This window comes from Anolis carolinensis, unplaced genomic scaffold (genome assembly GCF_035594765.1).
Source record: "Anolis carolinensis isolate JA03-04 unplaced genomic scaffold, rAnoCar3.1.pri scaffold_23, whole genome shotgun sequence".
NCBI lineage: Eukaryota > Metazoa > Chordata > Lepidosauria > Squamata > Dactyloidae > Anolis > Anolis carolinensis.
This window is the reverse complement of record NW_026943832.1, coordinates 825354-850222: the sequence shown is the minus strand read 5'-3', so window position 1 is coordinate 850222 and position 24869 is coordinate 825354. Positions and strand designations below refer to the sequence as shown.

At 42.0% G+C, this 24869-nt stretch overlaps 1 protein-coding gene and 1 long non-coding RNA gene across 2 annotated transcripts in view; one reads left to right on the top strand and one right to left on the bottom strand.

Annotated features, from left to right (window-relative positions):
- Window positions 1–15912, bottom strand: part of LOC134294786 (DNA excision repair protein ERCC-6-like) — a 32406-nt gene extending 16494 nt beyond the window's left edge. Inside the window, exon 1 of the mRNA XM_062966511.1 lies at window positions 15597–15912. The gene's annotated coding sequence lies outside the window, so the exon portion shown is untranslated. The remainder of the gene's footprint in view (window positions 1–15596) is intronic.
- Window positions 9851–24869, top strand: part of LOC134294788 (uncharacterized) — a 30307-nt gene continuing 15288 nt past the window's right edge. Inside the window, exon 1 of the long non-coding RNA XR_010001487.1 lies at window positions 9851–9961. This is a non-coding gene — a long non-coding RNA (uncharacterized LOC134294788). The remainder of the gene's footprint in view (window positions 9962–24869) is intronic.

Below are 24869 nucleotides of genomic sequence, written 5' to 3'. Positions count from 1 at the left end.
TTCATAAGACCATAGGTAAGGAAAGGGGCCCCCAAAGGCCATCTAGATGGTTTCATAAGACCATAGGTAAGGAAAGGGGCCCCCAAAGGCCATCTAGATGGTTTCATAAGACCATAGGTAAGGAAAGGGGCCCCCAAAGGCCATCTAGATGGTTTCATAAGACCATAGGTAAGGAAAGGGGCCCCCAAAGGCCATCTAGATGGTTTCATAAGACCATAGGTAAGGAAAGGGGCCCCCAAAGGCCATCTAGATGGTTTCATAAGACCATAGGTAAGGAAAGGGGCCCCCAAAGGCCATCTAGATGGTTTCATAAGACCATAGGTAAGGAAAGGGGCCCCCAAAGGCCATCTAGATGGTTTCATAAGACCATAGGTAAGGAAAGGGGCCCCCAAAGGCCATCTAGATGGTTTCATAAGACCATAGGTAAGGAAAGGGGCCCCCAAAGGCCATCTAGATGGTTTCATAAGACCATAGGTAAGGAAAGGGGCCCCCAAAGGCCATCTAGATGGTTTCATAAGACCATAGGTAAGGAAAGGGGCCCCCAAAGGCCATCTAGATGGTTTCATAAGACCATAGGTAAGGAAAGGGGCCCCCAAAGGCCATCTAGATGGTTTCATAAGACCATAGGTAAGGAAAGGGGCCCCCAAAGGCCATCTAGATGGTTTCATAAGACCATAGGTAAGGAAAGGGGCCCCCAAAGGCCATCTAGATGGTTTCATAAGACCATAGGTAAGGAAAGGGGCCCCCAAAGGCCATCTAGATGGTTTCATAAGACCATAGGTAAGGAAAGGGGCCCCCAAAGGCCATCTAGATGGTTTCATAAGACCATAGGTAAGGAAAGGGGCCCCCAAAGGCCATCTAGATGGTTTCATAAGACCATAGGTAAGGAAAGGGGCCCCCAAAGGCCATCTAGATGGTTTCATAAGACCATAGGTAAGGAAAGGGGCCCCCAAAGGCCATCTAGATGGTTTCATAAGACCATAGGTAAGGAAAGGGGCCCCCAAAGGCCATCTAGATGGTTTCATAAGACCATAGGTAAGGAAAGGGGCCCCCAAAGGCATCTAGATGGTTTCATAAGACCATAGGTAAGGAAAGGGGCCCCCAAAGGCATCTAGATGGTTTCATAAGACCATAGGTAAGGAAAGGGGCCCCCAAAGGCCATCTAGATGGTTTCATAAGACCATAGGTAAGGAAAGGGGCCCCCAAAGGCCATCTAGATGGTTTCATAAGACCATAGGTAAGGAAAGGGGCCCCCAAAGGCCATCTAGATGGTTTCATAAGACCATAGGTAAGGAAAGGGGCCCCCAAAGGCCATCTAGATGGTTTCATAAGACCATAGGTAAGGAAAGGGGCCCCCAAAGGCCATCTAGATGGTTTCATAAGACCATAGGTAAGGAAAGGGGGCCCCAAAGGCCATCTAGATGGTTTCATAAGACCATAGGTAAGGAAAGGGGGCCCCAAAGGCATCTAGACCATCTCATAGGACCATAGGTAAGGAAAGGGACCTCCAAAAGCCATCTAGATGGCCTCATAAGGCCGTAGCTAAGCAAAGAGACCTTCAAAGACCATCTAGATGATCTCATAAGGCTATAATGGAGATGGAGGCGGGATATAAATAAACTTATTATTATTATTAGTAGTATTATTATTATTACTACTACTACTAAGCAAAGAGACCTCCAAAGACCAGGTGGACTTAGGTCAACCCTAAGTCTACAGTTTAGGACAGGGGCCAGGTAAATGACCTTGGAGGGCCGCATCTGGCCCCCGGGCCTTAGTTTGGGGACCCCTGCATTAAATGTTCTTTATCCTGTCTCCTTAAGTAAAGGAGAAGGAATTTCAGTAGGGCAGTCAAAAGAAACCCAAGTTGATATGTTTCATGATTGGCTGCACCTGTTGTGGAGTCTCTTTCTATGGAAGCTTTTAAAGAGAAGCTGCATGGCCATCTCTTGAGAGGGCTTAGACCAGGGGTCCCCAAACTTTTTAAATAGGGGGCCAGTTCATGATCCTTCGGACCGTTGGAGGGCCGGACTATAGTTGGCCACTGAGCAATAATAATAATAATTAATAATAACAACAATAATAATAAAAAAGAGGGTTGGAAGAGACCCTTTGGGACATTGAGTCCAATCCCCTTCTGCCTTTGTGCACCAAAAGCACAAGCAAAGCATCCCTGACAGATGGCCACCCAGCCTCAATGTTAATAATAATAATAAGAAATAATAATAAGAAAATTGCACAGACAGACTACAAACAGAGGCACAACTATGTGGCCCAAATGATTCATTGGAACTTATGCCTCAAGTACCACCTGCCAGCAGCAAAGAACTGGTGGGATCACAAACCTGCAAAAGTCTTGGAAAATGAGCACGCAAAGATACTGTGGGACTTCCGAATCCAGACTGACAAAGTTCTGGAACACAACACACCAGACATCACAGTTGTGGAAAAGAACAAGGTTTGGATCATTGATGTCGCCATCCCAGGTGACAGTCGCATTGAAGAAAAACAACAGGAAAAACTCAGCCGCTATCAATACCTCAAGATTGAACTTCAAAGACTCTGGCAGAAACCAGTGCAGGTGGTCCCGGTGGTGATGGGCACACTGGGTGCCGTGCCAAAAGATCTCAGCCGGCATTTGGAAACAATAGACATTGACAAAATTAGGATCTGCCAACTGCAAAAGGCCACCCTGCTGGGATCTGCGCGCATCATCCGAAAATACATCACACAGTCCTAGACACTTGGGAAGTGTTCGACTTGTGGTTTTGTGAAACAAAATCCAGCATAACTATCTTGTTTGCTGTGTCATACAACATCGTTGTGTCAATAATAATAATAATAATAATAATAATAATAATAATAATAATAAGGGTTGTAAGAGAAGAAGAGACCCCTTGGGTCATTTAGCCCAACCCCCTTCTGCCCTTGTGCTGTGGGGGCCGGATAAATGGCTTTGATGGGCTGCATCCGGCCCCCGGGCCTTAGTTTGGGGACCCCTGGCTTAGACTGTGTCTTAGCAGAATGGGGTTGGACTGGATGGTGCTTGAGGGTCTCTTCCAACACTATAACTATGTCTCACTTCATTCTTCTCCATGTGTCTCTTCTCCTTGCCCTTCACCTGACCTCCTGCCTTCCGGCAGATCCAGACTCGCTTATCTCTTCTCCCAGACCTGCATTTCCCTTTGCTTTTTTCCATGGGGGCCCAGTTTCCTTCATGGTTGAAATGGGAGCTCCTGCTCTCCCTCTGGCTTTGCATTCCACCTGCAGTTCAGGAATTTGACAAATGCAGACGAGCAAAGAGAACTTGACAGAGCTCAGAAATATGACCATAATCGTTCAGTTCTAAGATGCACTTCCCCCAGTGTAAACATCTCTAAAAACAGGCTGCATCTTAGAATTATAAAACCAAAGATTTGTTATCTGTTGGTGGTACTGCAGTTAGGGTGCCTTTTACAATCAATGGCTTCTTAGAATTCAAGAAACATGATACTTTCTTGATCTGTGGTCACCAAAAGTCTCTAGGCTGCGTGGTCAGTTAGGTGCACTGGCAAGAGGATTCTGGAGGTTGCTTCCCAAACTAACTTTTGGGAATTATTATTATTATTATTATTATTATTATTATTATTATTATTATTATTATTATGACACAGGAAACAAGATAGATATGCTGGATTTCATATCACAAAATCACAAGTCGAACACTTCCCAAGTGTCTAGGACTGTGTGATGTATTTTCGGATGATGCGTGCAGATCCCAGTAAGGTGGCCTTTTGCAGTTGGCAGATCGTAATTTTGTCAATGTCTATTGTTTCCAAATGCCGGCTGAGATCTTTTGGCACGGCACCCAGTGTGCCCATCACCACTGGGACCACCTGCACTGGTTTCTGCCAGAGTCTTTGCAGTTCAATCTTGAGGTCCTGATAGCGGCTGAGTTTTTCCTGTTGTTTTTCGTCAATGCGACTGTCACCTGGGATGGCAACATCAATGATCCAAACCTTTTTCTTTTCCACAACTGTGATGTCTGGTGTGTTGTGTTCCAGAACTTTGTCAGTCTGGATTCGGAAGTCCCACAGTATCTTTGCGTGCTCGTTTCCCAATACTTTTGCAGGTTTGTGATCCCACCAGTTCTTTGCTGCTGGGAGGTGGTACTTGAGGCATAAGTTCCAATGAATCATTTGGGCCACATAGTTTTTTAAAAATTATTATTGAATTATTATTATTATTATTATTGACACAACGATGTTGTATGACACAGCAAACAAGATAGATATGCTGGATTTCGTATCACAAAACCACAAGTCGAACACTTCCCAAGTGTCTAGGACTGTGTGATGTATTTTCGGATGATGCGTGCAGATCCCAGTAAGGTGGCCTTTTGCAGTTGGCAGATCGTAATTTTGTCAATGCCTATTGTTTCCAAATGCCAGCTGAGATCTTTTGGCACGGCACCCAGTGTGCCGATCACCACCGGGACCACCTGCACTGGTTTCTGCCAGAGTCTAGATAGGTCCTGATAGCAGCTGAATTTTTCCTGTTGTTTTTCATCAATGCGACTGTCACCTGGGATGGCAACATCAATGATCCAAACCTTGTTCTTTTCCACAACTGTGATGTCTGGTGTGTTGTGTTCCAGAACTTTGTCAGTCTGGATTTGGAAGTCCCACAGTATCTTTGCGTGTTCATTTTCCACAACCTTTGCAGGTTTGTGATCCCACCAGTTCTTAACTGCAGGGAGGTGATACTTGAGGCATAGGTTCCAATGAATCATTTGGGCCACATAGTTGTGCCTCTGTTTGTAGTCTGTCTGTGCAATTTTCTTACAGCAGCTGAGGATATGATCAATGGTTTCATCGGTTTCCTTGCACAGTCTGCACTTTGGGTCATCAGCTGATGACCCAAATAATAATAATAATTATTATTATTATTATTATATCAGCATTAGCGTTTTTATGATGCCTTTTTTCCAGAGTGGGACACAAGGTGGATCCCAAAACAATATTTACAGAATAAGAGGACTCGTGTTTGTGTGTTATATGAACATTTAGACCAGTCTGCCTTTCTGAAGTTGAATCTTCATTTAAATTGAACTTCCTGGGGCCTTATAGTTGGAAACAATTGGCATACTGTCGGTCAATGCTGTGTGTTTGGTATTGGTGGTCCCACTGATTTTGTGGATTGCTGCGCAATGCTGTCACTCACAAATAGGGGGTCGGGGTTATATCCTTCGTACCATCTCCCATTGTTGTAGGACGGTGGGAGTTTACTATCATGAATAAGCAATACCTTATGCAATTCAGCCCAGGAGAGATGGAGCCCCAGGTGGCACAATGGGTTAAACCGTTGTGCCAGCAGGACTGCTGACTTGAAGGAATCCAACCCGGGGAGAGCGCGGATGAGCTCTCTCTGTCAGTTCCAGCACCATGCAGGGACATGAAAGAAGCCTCCAACAAGGATGGTAAAAAATCAAATACCCAGGCACCCCCTGGGCGACATCTTTGCAGACAGCCAATTCTCTCACACCAGAAGCGACTTGGAGTTTCTCAAGTTGCTCCTGACACCAAAAAACAAAACAAAAACAGGAGTGGACAGCATCTCAATTTTTATCCTCCTGAGCATAGCATGGATATACATACCTCCATACCTCCATACCTCACATATACATACCTCCATATCTCACAACCTCTGAGGATGCCTGCCATAGATGTGAGCGAAACGTCAGGAGAGAATACTTCTGGAACATGGCCACACAGCCCGAAAGACATACAACAACCCTGTGATCCCGGCCATGAAAGCCTTCGACAACACATATAAATAAATAAATTATATATTTGTCTGTGTGTATGTGCATTAACCCTTCAATGACATCAAATGAAACATCTTCAAGGCTACGCCTCAGGGAGATAGGGCAGGTTACAAATAAAGTTTTATTATATTATTATATTACACCTGTAATTTGTAGAATTAATCCATCTTGACACCACTTTAACTGCCATGTTTCTTTTTCTTTTTTAATTTGTTTTTATTGTTGTTTTGTCGTTTTATCCCACTCCCAGCCTCCCACCCTCCCTTCCTTGTACATACACTTTATACAACAAACTACAGAAGTTATATTTGAAATATCAATCTCAATCTTAATTTTTCCACTCTACATCTTAGTACGTTCTCTAAATAGTTCTTAACTGGTTCCCACATCCCCTTGATTATTGCAATATTTTCCATTTTATCTATATTATTCCATTTGCAATTTGTGATTTCTACATTTAACATATCAACTATATACTTATACCAATTTGTCAGAGTCCATTTTCTTTTGTCTTTCCAACCCCTCACTAAAACCATTTGTGCACATGCTATTAATTTGTCAATCATTTTTTCTTTTTGTATATTTATTCATTACATTTATTTATTACATGCATTTATACTCCGCCCTTCTCCCCGTTATCCTTGCATGTAGTACATTTCTATTAACTATCACTATTTGTAGATTTAGCATTCTATTGATTTCTCCTTCAATCATTCTCCAGTATTCTTGCACCCGGTCGCACTCCCATATCATATGATTAAACACCCCTCTTTGTTCACAACCGTGCCAACACCTATCTTTCATCCCTGGTAAAAAACGTGAAAGTTGTGCAGGAGTTCTATACCATTTTTGTAACATTTTCCTTCTTGCTTCTCTTAATACATTGTACTTTTCTTTTGCTATATTACTTATTTCCCTTAACTGCCATGTTTCAATGCTATGGAATCCTGGGATTTATAGTTTGGTGCAGCACAAGCCCTCTTTAGCAGAGAAGACTAAAAACTTTGCAAAACTGCTATAAATTTCATGTTGAGCTTGTGGTCCACTAAGCAGATGATTTTCTGGTCAGAGGTATGATGAATCCATTCCAAGTTTTCTTTTTCAAAGGAGACACGCAAGATGCACAACTTCAATGTCTTGGGGAGCATCTTTGGAGTCTGACAGAAAACCAGGCATGGATTTCCTGCCCTAATGGCATGGAAGCATCTTTAATTTAACCTGCTGTTAAACTTTCAGAACCAAAGACAGAGCAAATGGAAAAATCCTTTGCAGATAAGTATCAAAGGCAGTGTTAGAGAAACTGGTTGAGTGAGTCAAGAGAGGAGCAAAACCTGCTCTTGAAACTCTCTCCTGGAGTGCAGTAAATGTTACCTTTACAGGATAATACTTTTGTATTTTTAAAAGATATGCATCCATCAGAAGCCTTGCTTCTTCATGCAGAAAAAATACTGGAGAAGAGAGTAAGAAACTGCTAGAGAGAGGAAGGTTCTCAAAACTCACTAAAGCACCTGGATCTTGGAATAATGTCCAAGGTGGGAGAAAGAACCCTTGCCTGTTTGAAGCAAGTGTGGATGTTGCAATTAGCAAGTTCAATTAGCATTGAGTAGCCATGAAGTTTGCAAAGTCAATCAGTGAGGGTATCTGCATAGAGAAAGTGAAGCAAGTGAAGTGTTTGTGGAATAGTGTCCACAAATAATAATACCACATGTGTGTTTGTGGAATAATGTCCAAGGTGGGAAAAGAACCCTTGCCTGTTTGAAGCAAGTGTGGATGTTGCAATTAGCAAGTTCAATTAGCATTGAGTAGCCATGAAGTTTGCAAAGTCAATCAGTGAGGGTATCTGCATAGAGAAAGTGAAGCAAGTGAAGTGTTTGTGGAATAGTGTCCACAAATAATAATACCACATGTGTGTTTGTGGAATAATGTCCAAGGTGGGAAAAGAACCCTTGCCTGTTTGAAGCAAGTGTGGATGTTGCAATTAGCAAGTTCAATTAGCATTGAGTAGCCATGAAGTTTGCAAAGTCAATCAGTGAGGGTATCTGCATAGAGAAAGTGAAGCAAGTGAAGTGTTTGTGGAATAGTGTCCACAAATAATAATACCACATGTGTGTTTGTGGAATAATGTCCAAGGTGGGAAAAGAACCCTTGTCTGTTTGAAGCAAGTGTGGATGTTGCAATTAGCAAGTTCAATTAGCATTGAGTAGCCATGAAGTTTGCAAAGTCAATCAGTGAGGGTATCTGCATAGAGAAAGTGAAGCAAGTGAAGTGTTTGTGGAATAGTGTCCACAAATAATAATACCACATGTGTGTTTGTGGAATAATGTCCAAGGTGGGAAAAGAACCCTTGTCTGTTTGAAGCAAGTGTGGATGTTGCAATTAGCAAGTTCAATTAGCATTGAGTAGCCATGAAGTTTGCAAAGTCAATCAGTGAGGGTATCTGCATAGAGAAAGTGAAGCAAGTGAAGTGTTTGTGGAATAGTGTCCACAAATAATAATACCACATGTGTGTTTGTGGAATAATGTCCAAGGTGGGAAAAGAACCCTTGCCTGTTTGAAGCAAGTGTGGATGTTGCAATTAGCAAGTTCAATTAGCATTGAGTAGCCATGAAGTTTGCAATGTCAATCAGTGAGGATATTTCCATAGAGGTAACCTGGCTGTTGTTTCCTGGAGGAATCTTCTGTTTGTTAGGTGTTAACTGGCACTTGATTGTTTGCTGTCTGGAATTCCTCTATTTCCGAGTGGTGTTCTTTATTTACTATCTTGATTCTGGTGTTTTTTTTTAATACTTGTAACAATGAAAATGAACAAAATCTGATTGGGAGGAAAGGAGAGAAGGGAGATCTGCCTTAAGATGCCGTCTGTGTCTCCTCATGAGTAAAGAAGGGCTATTCGTAGCAAAGGGGTTTAAAATAGCGTTGATCTATATGTCTGTATCTCTCGTAACAGGTGGATTTACCCTCTGTTTGGCTTGTAAAACTCAATGACTGTGCTGCGCAATGATCCCTGTCTAAAATGTGTGCAATGTTTGGAAAGCTCTGTTTTAAGGAGTAACTGCAAAGACAAATGTCGGTAATGACTTCTTTGCACCCGACGCAGCTGACGCATGGCAACCTTCCCGGATTCGAAAGGTCCCAAAGAAAGAACACGATCAAATGGCAGTCCATCAACAGGGCACAAAAGGCACTTTTGGAGGAGTATTGACATACTCTTTGAGTCATTAGAAGACAGAACTCACATGGTGGGTGCCCAGGGACGTAGCTATGGATGGGACAGAAGGAAGGCATAGGTGGAGTGTCCCTTCTCCAGAATTCCCCAATCTGAAAATACTTCTGAGATAGTGACATCTTTGCTTTCTGATGTTTCCATGTATACTATAGAGGTTTTTCTTTAAAATATAGAGGAATTTAGAGGAATTTTCAAATTGACAAAATTGCAAAAGCTTTAGGTTTCAGCTGCCGCCAAAGTATAGAGGATTTGAACTCGCTACCTCTACTAATGTTGCCACCAATGTTATATTCAGGAGCCTCTCCTATGTTAGGATATAGAGAGAATCACACAAGACACTTTATGTGAGGAAAAACAAGTTGTTGTTTATTTGTATTTGCACAGTAAAGATGTGTAGCGGTTTCGATAACAAGTTAGGCTCTTATCTTACAAACCATGGTTTTATAACTTGGATTCTGTGGAAATATGTTCCTTCACACAGGAAACACAAACAGGACAATTTAAACTTTCAAATCCACTTATCCTGGGATTTAACACCAACACTCTAGACTATAGAGTCACAATATAGTTCTCAGCGCTTCCTTTCCTGAAGGCTTTTAACTATATTCTGCAAAGAGGCTTCCTCTTAAAAGCACAGTTCCCAAAACCTATCCCTATCTTTGCACTTCAAAAACCAACTCTCTAACTGACTGAATTCCAACCTGAACTGAACTTTCTTCTCCTGCATAGCTCCAACTGTCATTTTGACTCTGCCCATCTCCAGTTACTAAGCAACTTCTCCCCATTTGCATTAGCCAATCAGACTGCACTTACAGTAATGGATGCCTGATCACTCCTCCTCCTTGCTCTGTTGAACTTTTGCAAGCAAGGCCTGCAAATGGACAGACACCAGCCCTGCAAGACAGGCCACTCACCATCAACCCTGTAAGGTAGGCAAGATCCATTACATATACACAGTTTGTCTCCTGCATAAAATTATTCAAAATATGGTGTGTAAAATTACCCCCAGTCTATGCATATAAGGCAGGCATGGCAAACTTGGGCCCTCCAGGTGTTTTGGACTTCAACTTCCACCATTCAACTGGAGATGGGTGGAGCCAAAGTGACAGTTGGAGCTATGCAGGAGAAGAAAGTTCAGTTCAGTTTGGAATTCAGTCAGTTAGAGTTGGTTTTTGAAGTGTGAAGATAGAGATAGGTTTTGGGAACTGTGCTTTTAAAAGGAAGCCTCTTTGAGGAATATAGTTAAAAGCCTTCAGGAAAGCAATGGCTGAGAACTATACTGTGACTCTATAGTCTAGAGTGTCTATGCGTATAAGGCAGGCATGGCAAACTTGGGCCCTCCAGTTGTTTTGGGCTTCAACTCCCACCATTCCTAACAGCCTCGGGTCCTTTTCTTTTCACCCTCAGCCGCTTAAGGACCAAGCCGGTGGAACACATCACAGCCAAAATATGGAGCTACATCATATTTGCAATTTTCCAAGGGTGTGGAATTAATACACTGGGTACCACTTGAACTATGGGATCCTGGGAGTTGTAGTTTCACAAGGTCTTGATTCTTCTCTTCTCAAACGTGCTCACCAAACATTTACTGTAAATACTCAAGTATAAGGCTAGTTTTTCAGCCCTTTTTTTAAGACTGAAAAAGCCCCCCTTGGCTTATACTCGGGTGAGGGTCCTGGTTGGCTTATATTTGGGTCATATATGGTACATTTATTTTTTTCTCTATTATTATTAGTATTATTACATTCATTATTTTTCTCTATTATTATTTGTGATGTCTCATGGGCCATGTAGTCCCGTTCCTAGTACTATTGTGGCAGACGAAGCGGAAAACTTAGGTTTCCCACCGATTCAGCCAGAATCGGAGCCCCTGCACCTGCAGGATGTTTGCCCTCAAGAAGTCAGCCAAACAAGTCTTGGGCAGAAATCTCCCCCGTTCTCTCGCCGGGATAATTATAATCGAGATAGAGGCACTAGGGAGGCGAATCGCCGAAGCGCCAGAATCGCTGCCAGACAATTAGCTGATTAAGCCTGTTTCCCTTGGGAAATCTTAAGGAGTCATGCATCTGGACACAGTTTGGGTTTCACTTCTTGTTCCCCAGGGAAAGTGTTCCTTGGCGGGAAAACAAGATCCTATATAGCTGTTTTACCGCAAGGGGATCCTTGCGGAGTCAATTCGTCAGCTTCAGGAATGAGATCGTGTGTGGACTATTCTATGACTATGCAACTCCAGTTCCTTGTTTCCAGGACCTTGTTCTTGTTCCAAGCCTGCCTTGTTCCTCGGACCTCGCCACGGACCTTGTTCTCGCTTCTTGCTTCTTGTTGCCTCGTATCAAGTCTTGTTTGCCAAGAATCTAGTTTGTTTTTCAGCCTTGTTGTCAAGCTCCATTGGACTAAAGGACCTTGTCATTTCCCCACACTTCGCTTGGCAAAGTGTGTGTTTCGGTTATTGGATTATAACTTTGGACTCTAATATCACATATTGGACATTGCTTTTCTGGTCTATATTTGACCTTTCCTGAAAGGTCTACTTCTGAACTTTATTCTTCACTTGTTTTTATTGACTTTATATATTCCTTTAATAAAGATATTAGATAGAATCTGGCCTCTGCGCATGGTTATTGGTGCTCCGTAGCCTGGGTCTTGACATTATTGCTACTATTACATTTATTTTACTTTATTATTATTATTAATACATTTATTATTTCACTCTGATATTATTATTGTTATTGCATTTATTATTTTACTCTATTTATTATTACTTGTATTATTTTCCTATATTTATTACTATTATTATTATTATTATTACATGTATTATTTTACTCTATTATTATTGAAAGGATACATAAGCACATTTACATTGAAGAAGATGAGAATAATGATTTGATCAGAGTTGGACAGTCTTATCTTAAATTTGAGCTTTCTGTAAATATTCAAAAACATTTAACCTACTGATGCCTCAATTAATGTGATTTTATTGGTATCTATTTTTATTTCTGAAATTTACCAACCTCGGCTTATACTGGAGTCAACGTTTTCCCAGTTTTTTTGTGGTAAAATAAGCTGCCTCGGCTTATATTCGGGTCGGCTTATACTCGAGTATATATGGTATATGGTTTTAAATATATTGCCATCTGCTTTGAACCCCGTTAATGGGAGATAGGTAGCATATATGTGAAAGGAGGAGAAGAGGAAAATTCCCCCAGCTAGGAAGCAGCTAGTTTTGGAAGCTGCAAGGCCATTCAAGGTGGCCAATTGCAACATTCACACTTGCCTCAAACAGAGAAGAGTTCTTTTTCCCATCCTGGATATTATTCCACTCAGATATATAAACCCCATTGGCCTAGTTTCCAACAGAGCTCACAACCTCTGAGGATACCTACCATAGATGTGGGAGAAACGTCAGAAGAAAATGTTTCTGGAACATGGCCAGAAAGCCCGGAAAACTCACAGCAACCCAATGATTTCGGCCATGAAAGCCTTCGACAGCACTATATCATGTTGAATCCTAGATACAAGCTGCTGCTTCTGGCTTCCATGTGCCCCACAGACTTCAGGGCCTCGCAACTTCGCAAGGAATGTTGCGGCACATGCGACTAAATGTCCGTCTCCGCCAGAGACGCACTGCCAGGCGCCAAGGCCCCATGCGCAGCGGTCTCCACACACGGGACTCCGCCGACACTCGAAACCCACAGGCGACTGCCATGGCAGAGCTGCACACTGGACACATTTGGATCAGGGGAACATTAATCACTTGCACATTCAATGCCTGGATAGTTGAAAAGCATGACATGAGAACATGTTTAATGTCTCAGCAAAGCAGGATCCCAGAAACCACACAGTTCTAGTCTTGGAACCTCTCCAGATTCCTTTTGGTGGAGTTGGTTGTTTGTTTTCAATTCCCCTTAAGCTATAAACAAGAGATCTTCATTGTCCAACTCATTGTCCTCTTCAGGTCTTGCAAATTCGTTTCTGGGACTCACAGGTGCAGAGTTGGTGCCGTCTGACACCACTTTAACGGTCTTGGCTCAATGCAATAAAATCCTGGGATTTGTAGTTTTCCAAGGTCTTGGATCTTCTCTAGCCAAAAGTGCTGGTGCCTTATCAAAATACAGCTCCCAGGGCTCCATACCTTTGAGCCATGGCAGTTTGACACTTGAGATGTCCTGCCACAATGCTATGGAACCCTGGGACTTGTAGCTTTCCAAGGTCTTGAATCTTCTCTAGCCAAAAGTGCTGGTGCCTTATCAAAATACAGCTCCCAGGGCTCCATATCTTTGAGTCACGGCAGTTTGACACTTGAGATGTCCTGCCACAATGCTATGGAATCCTGGGAGTTGCAGTTCTCCAAGGTCTTGAATCTTCTCTAGCCAAAAGTGCTGGTGCCTTATCAAAATACAGCTCCCAGGGCTCCATATCTTTGAGTCACGGCAGTTTGACACTTGAGATGTCCTGCCACAATGCTATGGAATCCTGGGAGTTGCAGTTCTCCAAGGTCTTGGATCTTCTCTAGCCAAAAGTGCTGGTGCCTTATCAAAATACAGCTCCCAGGGCTCCATACCTTTGAGCCATGGCAGTTTGACACTTGAGATGTCCTGCCACAATGCTATGGAACCCTGGGACTTGTAGCTTTCCAAGGCCTTGAATTTTCTCTAGCCAAAAGTGCTGGTGTCTCCTCAAAATACAGCTCCCAGAGCTCCATACCTTTGAGCCGTGGCAGTTGAAGTGGTCTCGAACGACATTAATTCCACAGTGCAGATGTGCCTTTGGTGCTTTTGGATGCTACTCAAAGCAGGTCCGTGAACTCTTTTGCCAATTAGACCCCTCCCAATTATTTTCCAAGCCAAAAAATGTGTGGAAAAAATGAATTACTTTTCCTGAAAGTCTCCAGTATGTTGCGCAATTCACTTCTCAAATATTTTACAGGTCCCCTCAGCACCATTGCAGCCTTTGAGACATTTGAAGTGGATTTCCAGGAGTTTGTGGTTTCTTTGTCCTTCTGATTTTCCACTCTTCTCCTGTCTGACTGACTCAGACAAAAACCTCCCTCTTTGGGTGCATCCACACCAGGCATAGGCAAACTTGGGCTCTCCAGGTGTTTTGGACTTCAACTACCACCATTCCTAACAGCCTCAGGCCTTTTCCTTCTCATCCTCAGCTGCTTAAGCTGCTTAGCAACTGGAGATGGGTGAAGCCAAAGTGACAGTTGGAGCTATGCAGCAGAAGAAAGTTCAGTTCAGTTTGGAATTCAGTCAGTTAGAGATATGGTTTTTGAAGTGTGAAGATAGAGATAGGTTTTGGGAACTGTGCTTTTAAAAGGAAGCTTCTTTGAGGAATATAGTTAAAAGCCTTCAGGAAAGGAAGGGCTGAGAACTATATTGTGACTCTATAGTCTAGAGCAGGGGTCTCCAAACTTTTTAAGAAGAGGGCCGGTCCACAATCCTTCAGACTCTGGAGGGGCTGAATTATCATTTGAAAAAAAATACAAACAAATTCCTATGCATACTGCACATGTCTTATTTGTAGTGCAACAACAACAACAACGAAAGAACAATACAATATTTAAAAATGAAAACAATTTTAACCAACATAAACCTATCAGGATTTCAATGGAAAGTGTAGGCCTGCTTCTGGCCAATGAGATAGTCAAGTTAATTAGGATTGTTGTTGCTGTGTGCTTCAAGTCATTTCAGACTTTGGGCGAGCCTAAGTCTAAAATTAATTACTTATTTACTGCATTTATTTACTACATTTATATCCCATCCTTCTCACCCCAAAGGGGACTCAGAGCAGCTGTATGTACATACAATATATTATATTATTAGCATAACACAATATTAGCATTATATATTACTATATTGAACTATACCACTATACTATTATATAATATGTAATATATAGCACATAATTAATATTATTATATGGTATTTCTATTAGTATTATATTGTATAACATAAGATTATTATCAATATTATATGTATATACAATATATTATATTATTAAAACTGATATAAAAATATTATATTATAAATTAGGGCGAGGGCCAGGTAAATGACCTTGGAGGGCCGCATCCGGCCCCCGGGCCTTAGTTTGGGGACCCCTGGTCTAGAGTGTCTATGCGTATAAGGCAGGCATGGCAAACTTGGGCCCTCCAGTTGTTTTGGACTTCAACTCCCACCATTCCTAACCGGCTTGGTGCTCTCGCTCAAATGCATTGCCTGTGGTTGGGTGTATTCTAGAGAATCCTACAATTGGAAGAAACCTCAAGGGCCATCCAGTCCGACCCCATTCTGCCAAGACAGGAAGACACAAAGCCCTCTCAACAGATGGCCATGCAGCCTAAGCTTAAGAAGCCAGCCAAAGATGGACACCTGTCTCTGCATTTCACGCATCTCGTCTCCTTTCCGGGCTTGAATAAGGAAGTCTTTCATGGAGGTCAACTTTCCAAATTGGCCTTGAATGAGCATGAAATGCCGGAATCGCCATGCCCAAACCATGACTAAACGGTGACAGAAGAGACCCAAAAAGGCCAACAAAGGGAGCGTGGAGAAGGCACTGGCTCACCTGTTGACAAAGATTAAACTCCAAACTCAAGGGTTGATCTGTGTGGGTCAATTATTATTATGGCATGGGGTGGGAGACCTTCCCGGATGTCTTGCAAACGCTTTTGACGCTTTTGACGAGAGAGAGACAGCTTCTGATGCAAACCCAGCAGGTGCCAGCTGTCTCTGGTGTCATTCGAACCCTGACTTTCTCCAAGGATGAATGACCACACAGGATTTGCTCACTTCCCAATGCACTTGTACTACTGGATGAGCATGAACCAAAGCAAGGGAATCCAGGGATTTCTAGTCTGGTTGGGCACAAGAGAGGGATAAAGACCGTGTCCAATTACAACTCCCATTGCTGCTGTTGGTATTGTTGTTATTATTTGGAGTTTAGTGAGACAATATCTTTCTTTGACAGAGAGAGTTAAAGGCTGTGTCTAAATACAACTTCCGTTGTTGTTGTTGTTTGGAGTTTGGAGAGACGCCAGCTTTCTTTGGCAAAGAAGGCTCAAGACCTCATCAGACTATAACTCCCATGATTTGTTGTTATTACTACTACTAAGATTTGTAGAAGGCAAAAGACCCCATCAAACTACAACTCCCAGAATTTGTTGTTATTACTACTACTAAGATTTGTAGAAGGCGAAAGACCCTATCAAACTACAACTCCCAGGATTTGTTGTTATTACTACTACTAAGATTTGTAGAAGGCAAAAGACCCCATCAAACTACAACTCCCAGAATTTGTTGTTATTACTACTACTAAGATTTGTAGAAGGCGAAAGACCCTATCAAACTACAACTCCCAGGATTTGTTGTTATTACTACTACTAAGATTTGTAGAAGGCGAAAGACCCTATCAAACTACAACTCCCAGGATTTGTTGTTATTACTACTACTAAGATTTGTAGAAGGCGAAAGACCCTATCAAACTACAACTCCCAGGATTTGTTGTTATTACTACTACTAAGATTTGTAGAAGGCGAAAGACCCCATCAAACTACAACTCCCAGGATTTGTTGTTATTACTACTACGAAGATTTGTAGAAGGTGAAAGACCTCATCAAACTACAACTCCCAGGATTAGTTGTTACTACTACTAAGATTTGTAGAAGGCGAAAGGCCCCATCAAACTACAACTCTCAGGATTTGTTGTTATTGCTACTACTAAGATTTGTAGAAGGCGAAAGACCTCACCAAACTACAACTCCCAGGATTTGTTGTTATTACTACTACTACTAAGATTTGCAGAAGGTTCAAGACCTCACCAAACTACAACTCCCAGGATTTGTTGTTATTGCTACTACTAAGATTTGTAGAAGGCTCAAGACCCCATCAAACTACAACTCCCGGGATTTGTTATTAGTATTATTGACATTTGTAGTTTGGTGAGGTACCAATCCTCTTTGGCAAAGAGGGATAAAAGCCTTGTGAAACTACAACTCCCAGGGTTCGCAATTCAGAGAAGCAATAATAATAATAATAATAATAATAATAATAATAATAATAATAATAATAATAATATATTTCTTTCAAGAGAGATAAAGTGAGGTGTAAATAAATAAATAAGCTTTCTGGCAGAGAAGGCTGAAGGCCTTGCAAAATTACATTAGCACTGAATCATGGCAGTTAAAGTAGTGCCGATTGAATTTATTCGACGGTGTAGCTGCACCTACAGACATACACAAACACACTTGTCCTTTTAATGCTGGAAAACAGGACCTCTGCCATGAAGACAGTGAAGAACTTCCGGGGCTTCAATGCATCTTACAACTGAGCCATTGGAAGTAGGAATATGCAAAAACAAACAAACAAAAAAGCAAAACTACCCAAACACCTCCAAGGGCCATAGACTACATTCATCTATCCAGAAGAATTATTATCATTGTATTTATTTTTATCCCACTAGAAAGACACCCAAAGTGGCTAAGAAGAAATAGAAATGCAGAAATGGGTTGCCTTCCAGCACCCCTTTTAATACCATTTCAGCTACATTCAGCAAAGGGCAAGAGGGATCCTCTCACCTCTGCAGGAGTCTACCGTAGACCAAGCAGCTGTGGACAAGTCTACAGAGATACAACAAAATGCAGCAGCATTGCCCAGGCACAAGTCAAAGAACATGAAAGGCACTGCGGACTCACTCAGCCAGAGAAATCAGCCATAGCAGAGCACTTGATGAACCAACCTGGACACAGCATATTATTTGAGAACACAGAAATGCTGGACCACTCCAACAACTATCATGTCAGACAACACAGAGAAGCCATTGAAATGCACAAGAAGCATGTGGACAATTTCAACAGAAAGGAGGAAACCATGAACATGAACACAATCTGGCTACCACTATTAAAAAACCCTCAAAAATCAGAACAGTAAATTAGAAGCAACACTCTGAAAACAGAAGAATTCCAGACATGAATCAATCGGGGCAGCTAACAACTCTGATCAAAGGATTTCCCCAGGCCAGGATGTGAGGCTGGGAAGGCCATTTAGGGCTAACAAAGGTGATTAATTACAACATTCACACTGGCCTCCAGCTGACAAGAGTTCTTCTCTCACCCTGGACTTTCCACAGATATATATAAACCTTCCTGTCTTTGTTTTTGCATATACCTCACAACCTCTAAGGATGCCTGCCATAGATGTGGGTGAAACGTCAGGAGAGAATACTTCTGGAACATGGTCATACAGCCCGGAAAACACACAGCAACCCTGAAAATGGATATTTCAGCACCGGAGAGCGAAAACAGATACCTGCCCTCCCGGTTTCGGGAGACTCTTAAAAAATGGATTGGGGCCTTGACCAAAGGCCGGGACATGAAACAGGTCAGGGTTTACCTCAAATGCACAACCCTACTTTTTTTTGCTCTTGTGGCCTTGGATAGCTTGCACCATACTTCTATTTGCACAGTTTTAAGTGCCTTGAATTATTGCAATTGAATTGCATTTTTAAATCTGTTTTAATATTTGTATGTTGTGGGTTTTAAATTGCATTGGTTGTTATTGATGTTGTGAGTATAGTAGTAGTAGCAGAAGTATTCGTAACAGCAACAAAATTAATAATCATATGTACAACCTTGAGACTGCCCTGGCCTTTCCTTTGCCATTCCGGTTGAATGTCCTCATTTGGGTTGAAGGGCAAAAACAACTCTGGAGGAAAAGGGAGCAGCTGCAGAGAAATAGAAAACAGTCCAATCCACAGACAGATCACTTGTTTTAAGGGAAAGGCAAGGAAGAATCCAAAGGAGAGATCAATGCCCTGGTTCCCCTTCAGCACCACAAAGGTCCATTCAGAGAATCAGAGAATCCCAGAATCCTAGAAGGAAGGGAAGCCCAAGGGCCATCCAACCCAATCCATCATCCAAGCCTTCCTGAACAGTTGGCCATCCGATTGTTGCTCAAACGCTTCCATAGGAGGAGACTCCATCATTCCTTCACTGTTTACAAGAGGAATGAAGACTGAGTCCTATATTGTGTAAATAGAGTAGTTGCATCACTCTGTCCTTCTTGGTCCTGGGCAGGTGATGTTGCATTTTCCATTGCCTATTGTCCCTATTGCAATGCTGGATGGACACCAGCTGCCTTCAGAATCCCATTGACTCAAATGGTCAATAGTTAGAGAGCATCAAGAAACTGGGTGAGTCCCTTCCAAGAGTGTGTCACTGTGCATGAAACACCATAATTGCGGAACTCTGCTTTCACACAAACATGCTGCACAGGGGCCCAAAAGGCACAATGACATGCAGAAGGAGACTTGTGAATGTGACAAAGATGGGAGTCAGTTCCATCAGAATGAATGGATCCATTTCCACGGAAGGTTCATCTAGGCCAATGATGGGCAACCTTTTGCACTTGGTGTGTCAAAATTCACCAAAAAACCTAGCATGACTTGGGTGGTGTGTCACTTCAAGAAAAAAACCATAATTTCACAATATATATAGTTTAAATAACAAAAATATATAATTGTAATATATAACTGTATTTAATAAATCAAAAACTATTTACTACCATTATTTCCATGTACAACAATCTATGCTACCTCTTGCAGTTTCCACACTGATTTCTCTCGGTTGTAGTTTCAATGTAATCATGAATAATGAATAATATAATAGTAATAATATAATAATATACTACAATAATAATAGAATTATATAAATATGTAATGTGCATGATTCCCATGGAGTAAACAACAAAACCACTAGACCAAATCACACCAAATTTGGCCACAAAATACATAGTCATCCAATCAATCTGCATGCGGCAGCGTGTCAGCAAAAATGGCTAGGCATGTCAGTGCTGACACGCGTGTCATAGGTTGGCCATCACTGATCTAGGCCTTGCCTTGGATGCTGTGCTCGCTCATTCTTCATCCCTTCCCAATTCTGGGAGGCTTCTGGTTGGAGATCCCGTGTGTTTCTCCTGCACAAACACGGAGAGAGAGAAAGAGATAATAAGTAATTGATGCCATCGCAAGATGACCTACTTCTTCTGTCCTGCAATGAGGCACAGCAGATCCCACCCACCTTCTGCAATTGCACCCTCCTCCTCGTCTTCCTCCTCCTCTGTGTAATCATGGGGTGTTGATGCACTGCAAAGCACAAGTGGAGACCAAGGCCCTTCAGCCCTCCTTGGAGGGAAACCCGGAGGCTGCTGGAGGAGAAAGGAAAGAGAACGAAGGAGGCTGCTAGAAGGAAATGGCCGGGAGAAAGGAGAAGCAGTGCAACATCAACCGGATGGTAGTGTCCAGATCAAGCAAAACCATCGTTCCACTGTATCTACTTGGGTCAGACCTCCTCACCTGGAATAACATCCCTGTGTCCAGTTCTGGGCAAAGCAAGTCAAGATGGAGTTGGACAAGATAGGAGGTGGCCAGAAGAAGGTGAGCAAAATGGTCCAAGGTCTTGAAATCATGAAGTAGTTGAAGAGGATGGGGATATTGAGCTTGGAGATAAGAAAGGGACATGAGAGCCATGTTTAAATATTGGAAAGGGTGTCCCATTGAGGAGGGTTCTGGGACACAATGGAGAAATGGGATTAAGTGGCAGGAAAAGAGATTCCACCTCAACATCAGGAAAAACCTCCTGAAGGTCAGAGTGGCTCAAGAGAGGAATGTTCTGCTCCAGAGTCTGGAGGAGTCTCCTTCCTTCTTTGGAGGGTTTTGAAGCAGAGTCTTAACAGGAAACATTCCTGACAGAGGGCCATCCAGACTCTGGGTTGCCATGGGTTTTTTGGGCTGCATAGCCATGTTCCAGTAGCAATATTTCCTGACGTTTTGCATGCATCTGTGGCTAATGGCATCTTCAGAGGTTTCTTCAGAGGTCTGTTGGCAATCAGGTCTGCTGGAAAGGATCCTTCCAGGCAACAACAATGAATGATTCTGCAGCTGAAAGGATCCTTTCCAGCAGACCTGATTGCCAACAGACCTCTGAAGAAACCTCTGAAGATGCCATTAGCCACAGATGCAGGTTGAGTACATGACTTGTACTACCTAACGGGTCTGGCATCCGTGGCTCAGGTTCCAGTATCCACGGCCTGGTTCTCACTATCCATGGTCATTCAAATGGTTTGATTTTACATCCTGCGGATTCAAACTGGCAACCCTCCCAACATGTATAGTTTCCCTACCAAATCCGGGTCTTATTGAATGCAGTCTCCATTTTGATTGATGAGTCTAAATATAGCATTTTTTTACTATTTCAATGTCTTCATTATCTGTTTTGAAGTTATATAAAAATCTGTTTTATTTTCTTAATCTTCAGCTGTAAACCTGCATTTGACTTCCCAAGTTCTAACCAGAGATGACCCCACACAGCTTTCTAGATGCCAGATTTTATCTGATCTAGAAAGCTGTGTGGGGTCATCTCTGGTTAGTATTTGGACACGCAAATCTCATAGCCTAAGGATATTACAATTTCCCCCTCTGAAATATAGCCTATAGTACCTAGCATTCATTTGCAGCACCCCATCCAAGTACTACCAACCAGTGCTAACCACAGCTTCCAAGATCAAATGGGATCTGCTGCCGTACATCTGTAGAAATCCAGTATCTCAAGGTGCTTCCAGATAGCCATATAATCCGGGAACCATTACTACACGGGTTTGACTTCTTTTCCATGGGGCCACCCTCTTCTGGTTCAAAAATATCAATGAGCAATTTCTTGTTTTGATGTGATATTCAAACATGTTGGAGAGGACTCTGTAGTGTCCTTTTAAAAGGATTTATTTGCAGAACTGGGTCGACACAGTTGTTATTGCAAACGTAATGCTTTGATTTGCTCTTGTCAGGACATGAGAAACAAATTGCAGCTTTTGCCAGAAAATGTTTACAAGGGAAAACACCCTCTTTGGTTCCTTCTAGAACAATACTGCCTAACCTAATTCCCTTGACTTGCTACTCTCTTGCTGGACTGGTTCAGGTGTTTTTATTTTTAACTCAAACATGGTTTGTCTTGCTAATCCTCAGATATTGTTTTTGTCTTAGAGCAATCCACAAAGAAAGTTGACTTAAAGGCTGACTGCATTTTTTTCTGTTCCATTGTTGCTGTGTACTTACAGTAAATGATTTTTTTTGTTGGCGTCATTTCATTAAAACCATTACTCATGAGAACAAGCATGAAAGCTTGTCTCAAAAACACAGTCAATCAAACAGAGCGGAATTACTCAGCAATCCTTTCAAAAGTGCTGCCCAAATATGACAGACCTGTGTGTCTGCTCAGTGGTGAGCATTAGCAATATCCAAAAGCTTGTCATCTCGAGCATTGCCTTACTGTTCAATTATTGCAGTTTGATAACAATAGTTAAGTGCTATGATTCTATCATATCGGAACCCCTGGGGTTTTTAGTCTGGTGAAATGCACCATCTTCCCTGAACTATAGCACTAAAGGTCTATGGCAGAGAATTCTTGATACGGTATATGACAAAACCCCACATCCCAGGTTTCCATGGGATTCAGTCAGAGCAATTCAAGAGGTATCAAATTGCTAGAGATCATACAATGTAAATAGTGATACACTCAAAATCAGCAAGCTTAACCAAAAGCTGCTTCAGAGCTGCATTTCCAGCCAGAAGGGGCTATAATTGAAAGGGAGAATTTGTCTCCCAGAAAATTACTTTCTCCCCTTCTCCTTGCTATAAAAATGCTGCTTTCTTTAATATATATTTTGAGGCATCCTAGGACCTGTGTGTTTACACATGTGCAGACCTTTCTCCAGCCAGCAGACACGTTGATGAGTGTTAGTAGGCGAGAAGGTGCCACTTTTCTTTACCTAGACTGCTACTTGGTTGAATGATCTCTGGAGGCTTTAAACAGAAGCTTGATGGTCATATGTCAGGTGTACTTTGATTGTTCTTTTCCTACATGGCAGAGGGTTGGACTAGATGGCCCAAATGGTCTCTCCCAACTTTATGATTCTATTATTCTAATATAATTAGAAGGTAATGGCGCTCCATGCAGTCATGCCGGCCACATGACCTGGAGATGTCTATGGACAACACTGGCTCTTCGGGTTAGAAATGGAGACGAGCACCAACCCCCAGAGTCGGTCACGACTGGACTTAATGTCAGGGGAAACCTTTACCTTTTAAAATATAATTTAAATACAAATAAATTGCAAACACCATTTAGCAATGCACAGAAGTAGGATTCAGTGTCCAATCTGTAAGTGGAATGGGGTGGGTGCATATTGTCCTTCCCCGTGGTTTTGCCTAGCCTTGGACCTCACATAGTTTCCTTGCTGGAATGGAGCCTGTCGTACTGCAATGCTAAAGTGAAAGCTAAGAATATGGAAACCAACCAAAAACATATCTAAAATGAGGAAAATTATGGAGACTCATTTCAGTTGAGGACATTCTTGTGGTTTTGAAAAAGGCTGCTATGTAATACAGAGATTGCCTTTGTAGGTAAATGTACTTCCTCTGATACTAGACTGTGGTTGATCTAAATGATTTGACTTTCCTGAGGAAGTGCACACTTCCTTCGATAGGCCATGCATAGTCCAAATGGCAGACGGAGAAAATATTTGGGCATGTCCTTCTGGGCTTATGGAATAAATCACAAGCCCTGGAGTATCGCCATCAAGATGTACCCAAAAAAACTAGGTTTACTACAACAAAATGCTTAAAAAGAGGGATTTTACCACAGCTAGTGGAGTATGAAATGAGGAAGGACATGTAACATGTCCAAATAGGGCTATCATAATACATTCAGGATTTCCCCCACATTTAATAAGCCTTGAGGTTTTCAGTTCCTTCAGAACTGAAACAGCTGATGGTGATTAACAAACATTTTTGTCTGCAAAGAAGGCCAGTGTGTCTGTGGTTGCCTCTGAGGCCCTTCCACACAGCTGAATAAAATCCCATATTTTCTGCTTTGACTAGAATATATGGCAGTGTGGACTCAGATAACCCAGTTCAAATCAGATATTGATATTCTGGGTTATATGGCTGTGAGGAAGGGTCCTGAATTTCATTAGTCAATCAATACTTATGGATTTCTTGGTGTAGGAGTCTACAGTTAAAGTAACACTAATAACCATCTAAGCTGTATTTAAAAACCACCAACAAAGAAGATCCAACACCTTCTTGAAATTCCCTATTTTCAGTCTCAAAATAGCTCTTACCATCAATAATTTCTTCTTAAGGTTTGGAATCCACTTTCTTGTACTTTGAATAGGTTCATGTTCTATACTCTAAGGTAAAAACAAGTTTGTCCCACTATCCATGTAACATCCCTTGAAACATTTGAAGGTGGCTATCATATCACCTCTTAGGCCCCTTCCACAGAGCTGTAGAAAATCCTCATTGAACTGAATTATATGGCAGTGTGGACTCAGATAACCCAGTTCACAGCAGATATTGTTGATTATCTACCTTGATATTCTGGGTGATATAGCTGTGTGGAAGGGTTACTGGGTTTTCTTGAAAGGAAGGGGCTATTTTTGGAGTAGGGGGAGTTGGGCAAGGAGAGATCACCAGGAGCAGTTTGAAAAGCTGGCTGAAACTTGGCTCTTCCAACAGGCCTTTGATGAAGGATCCTTGCCCTCATGTTAGGGTTCATCCTGGTGATCAATAACATATCTATTGCACTTTTTTCTACTCCTTCAGTTGGAAATAGTTTCTATGTTTACCTCATCCCAAGCCCCTTACCAATAATAACAGTCCCAGGTGACTTACTTCTTTCTCTAGTTTACATTCCTCACTGCATGCACTTTCTCGTTTTTTATGAACTTTCTCCGGTTTTTATCAAACCATGTTTTATTTCAATGTGATTTTATTATGTTTATTGACCTG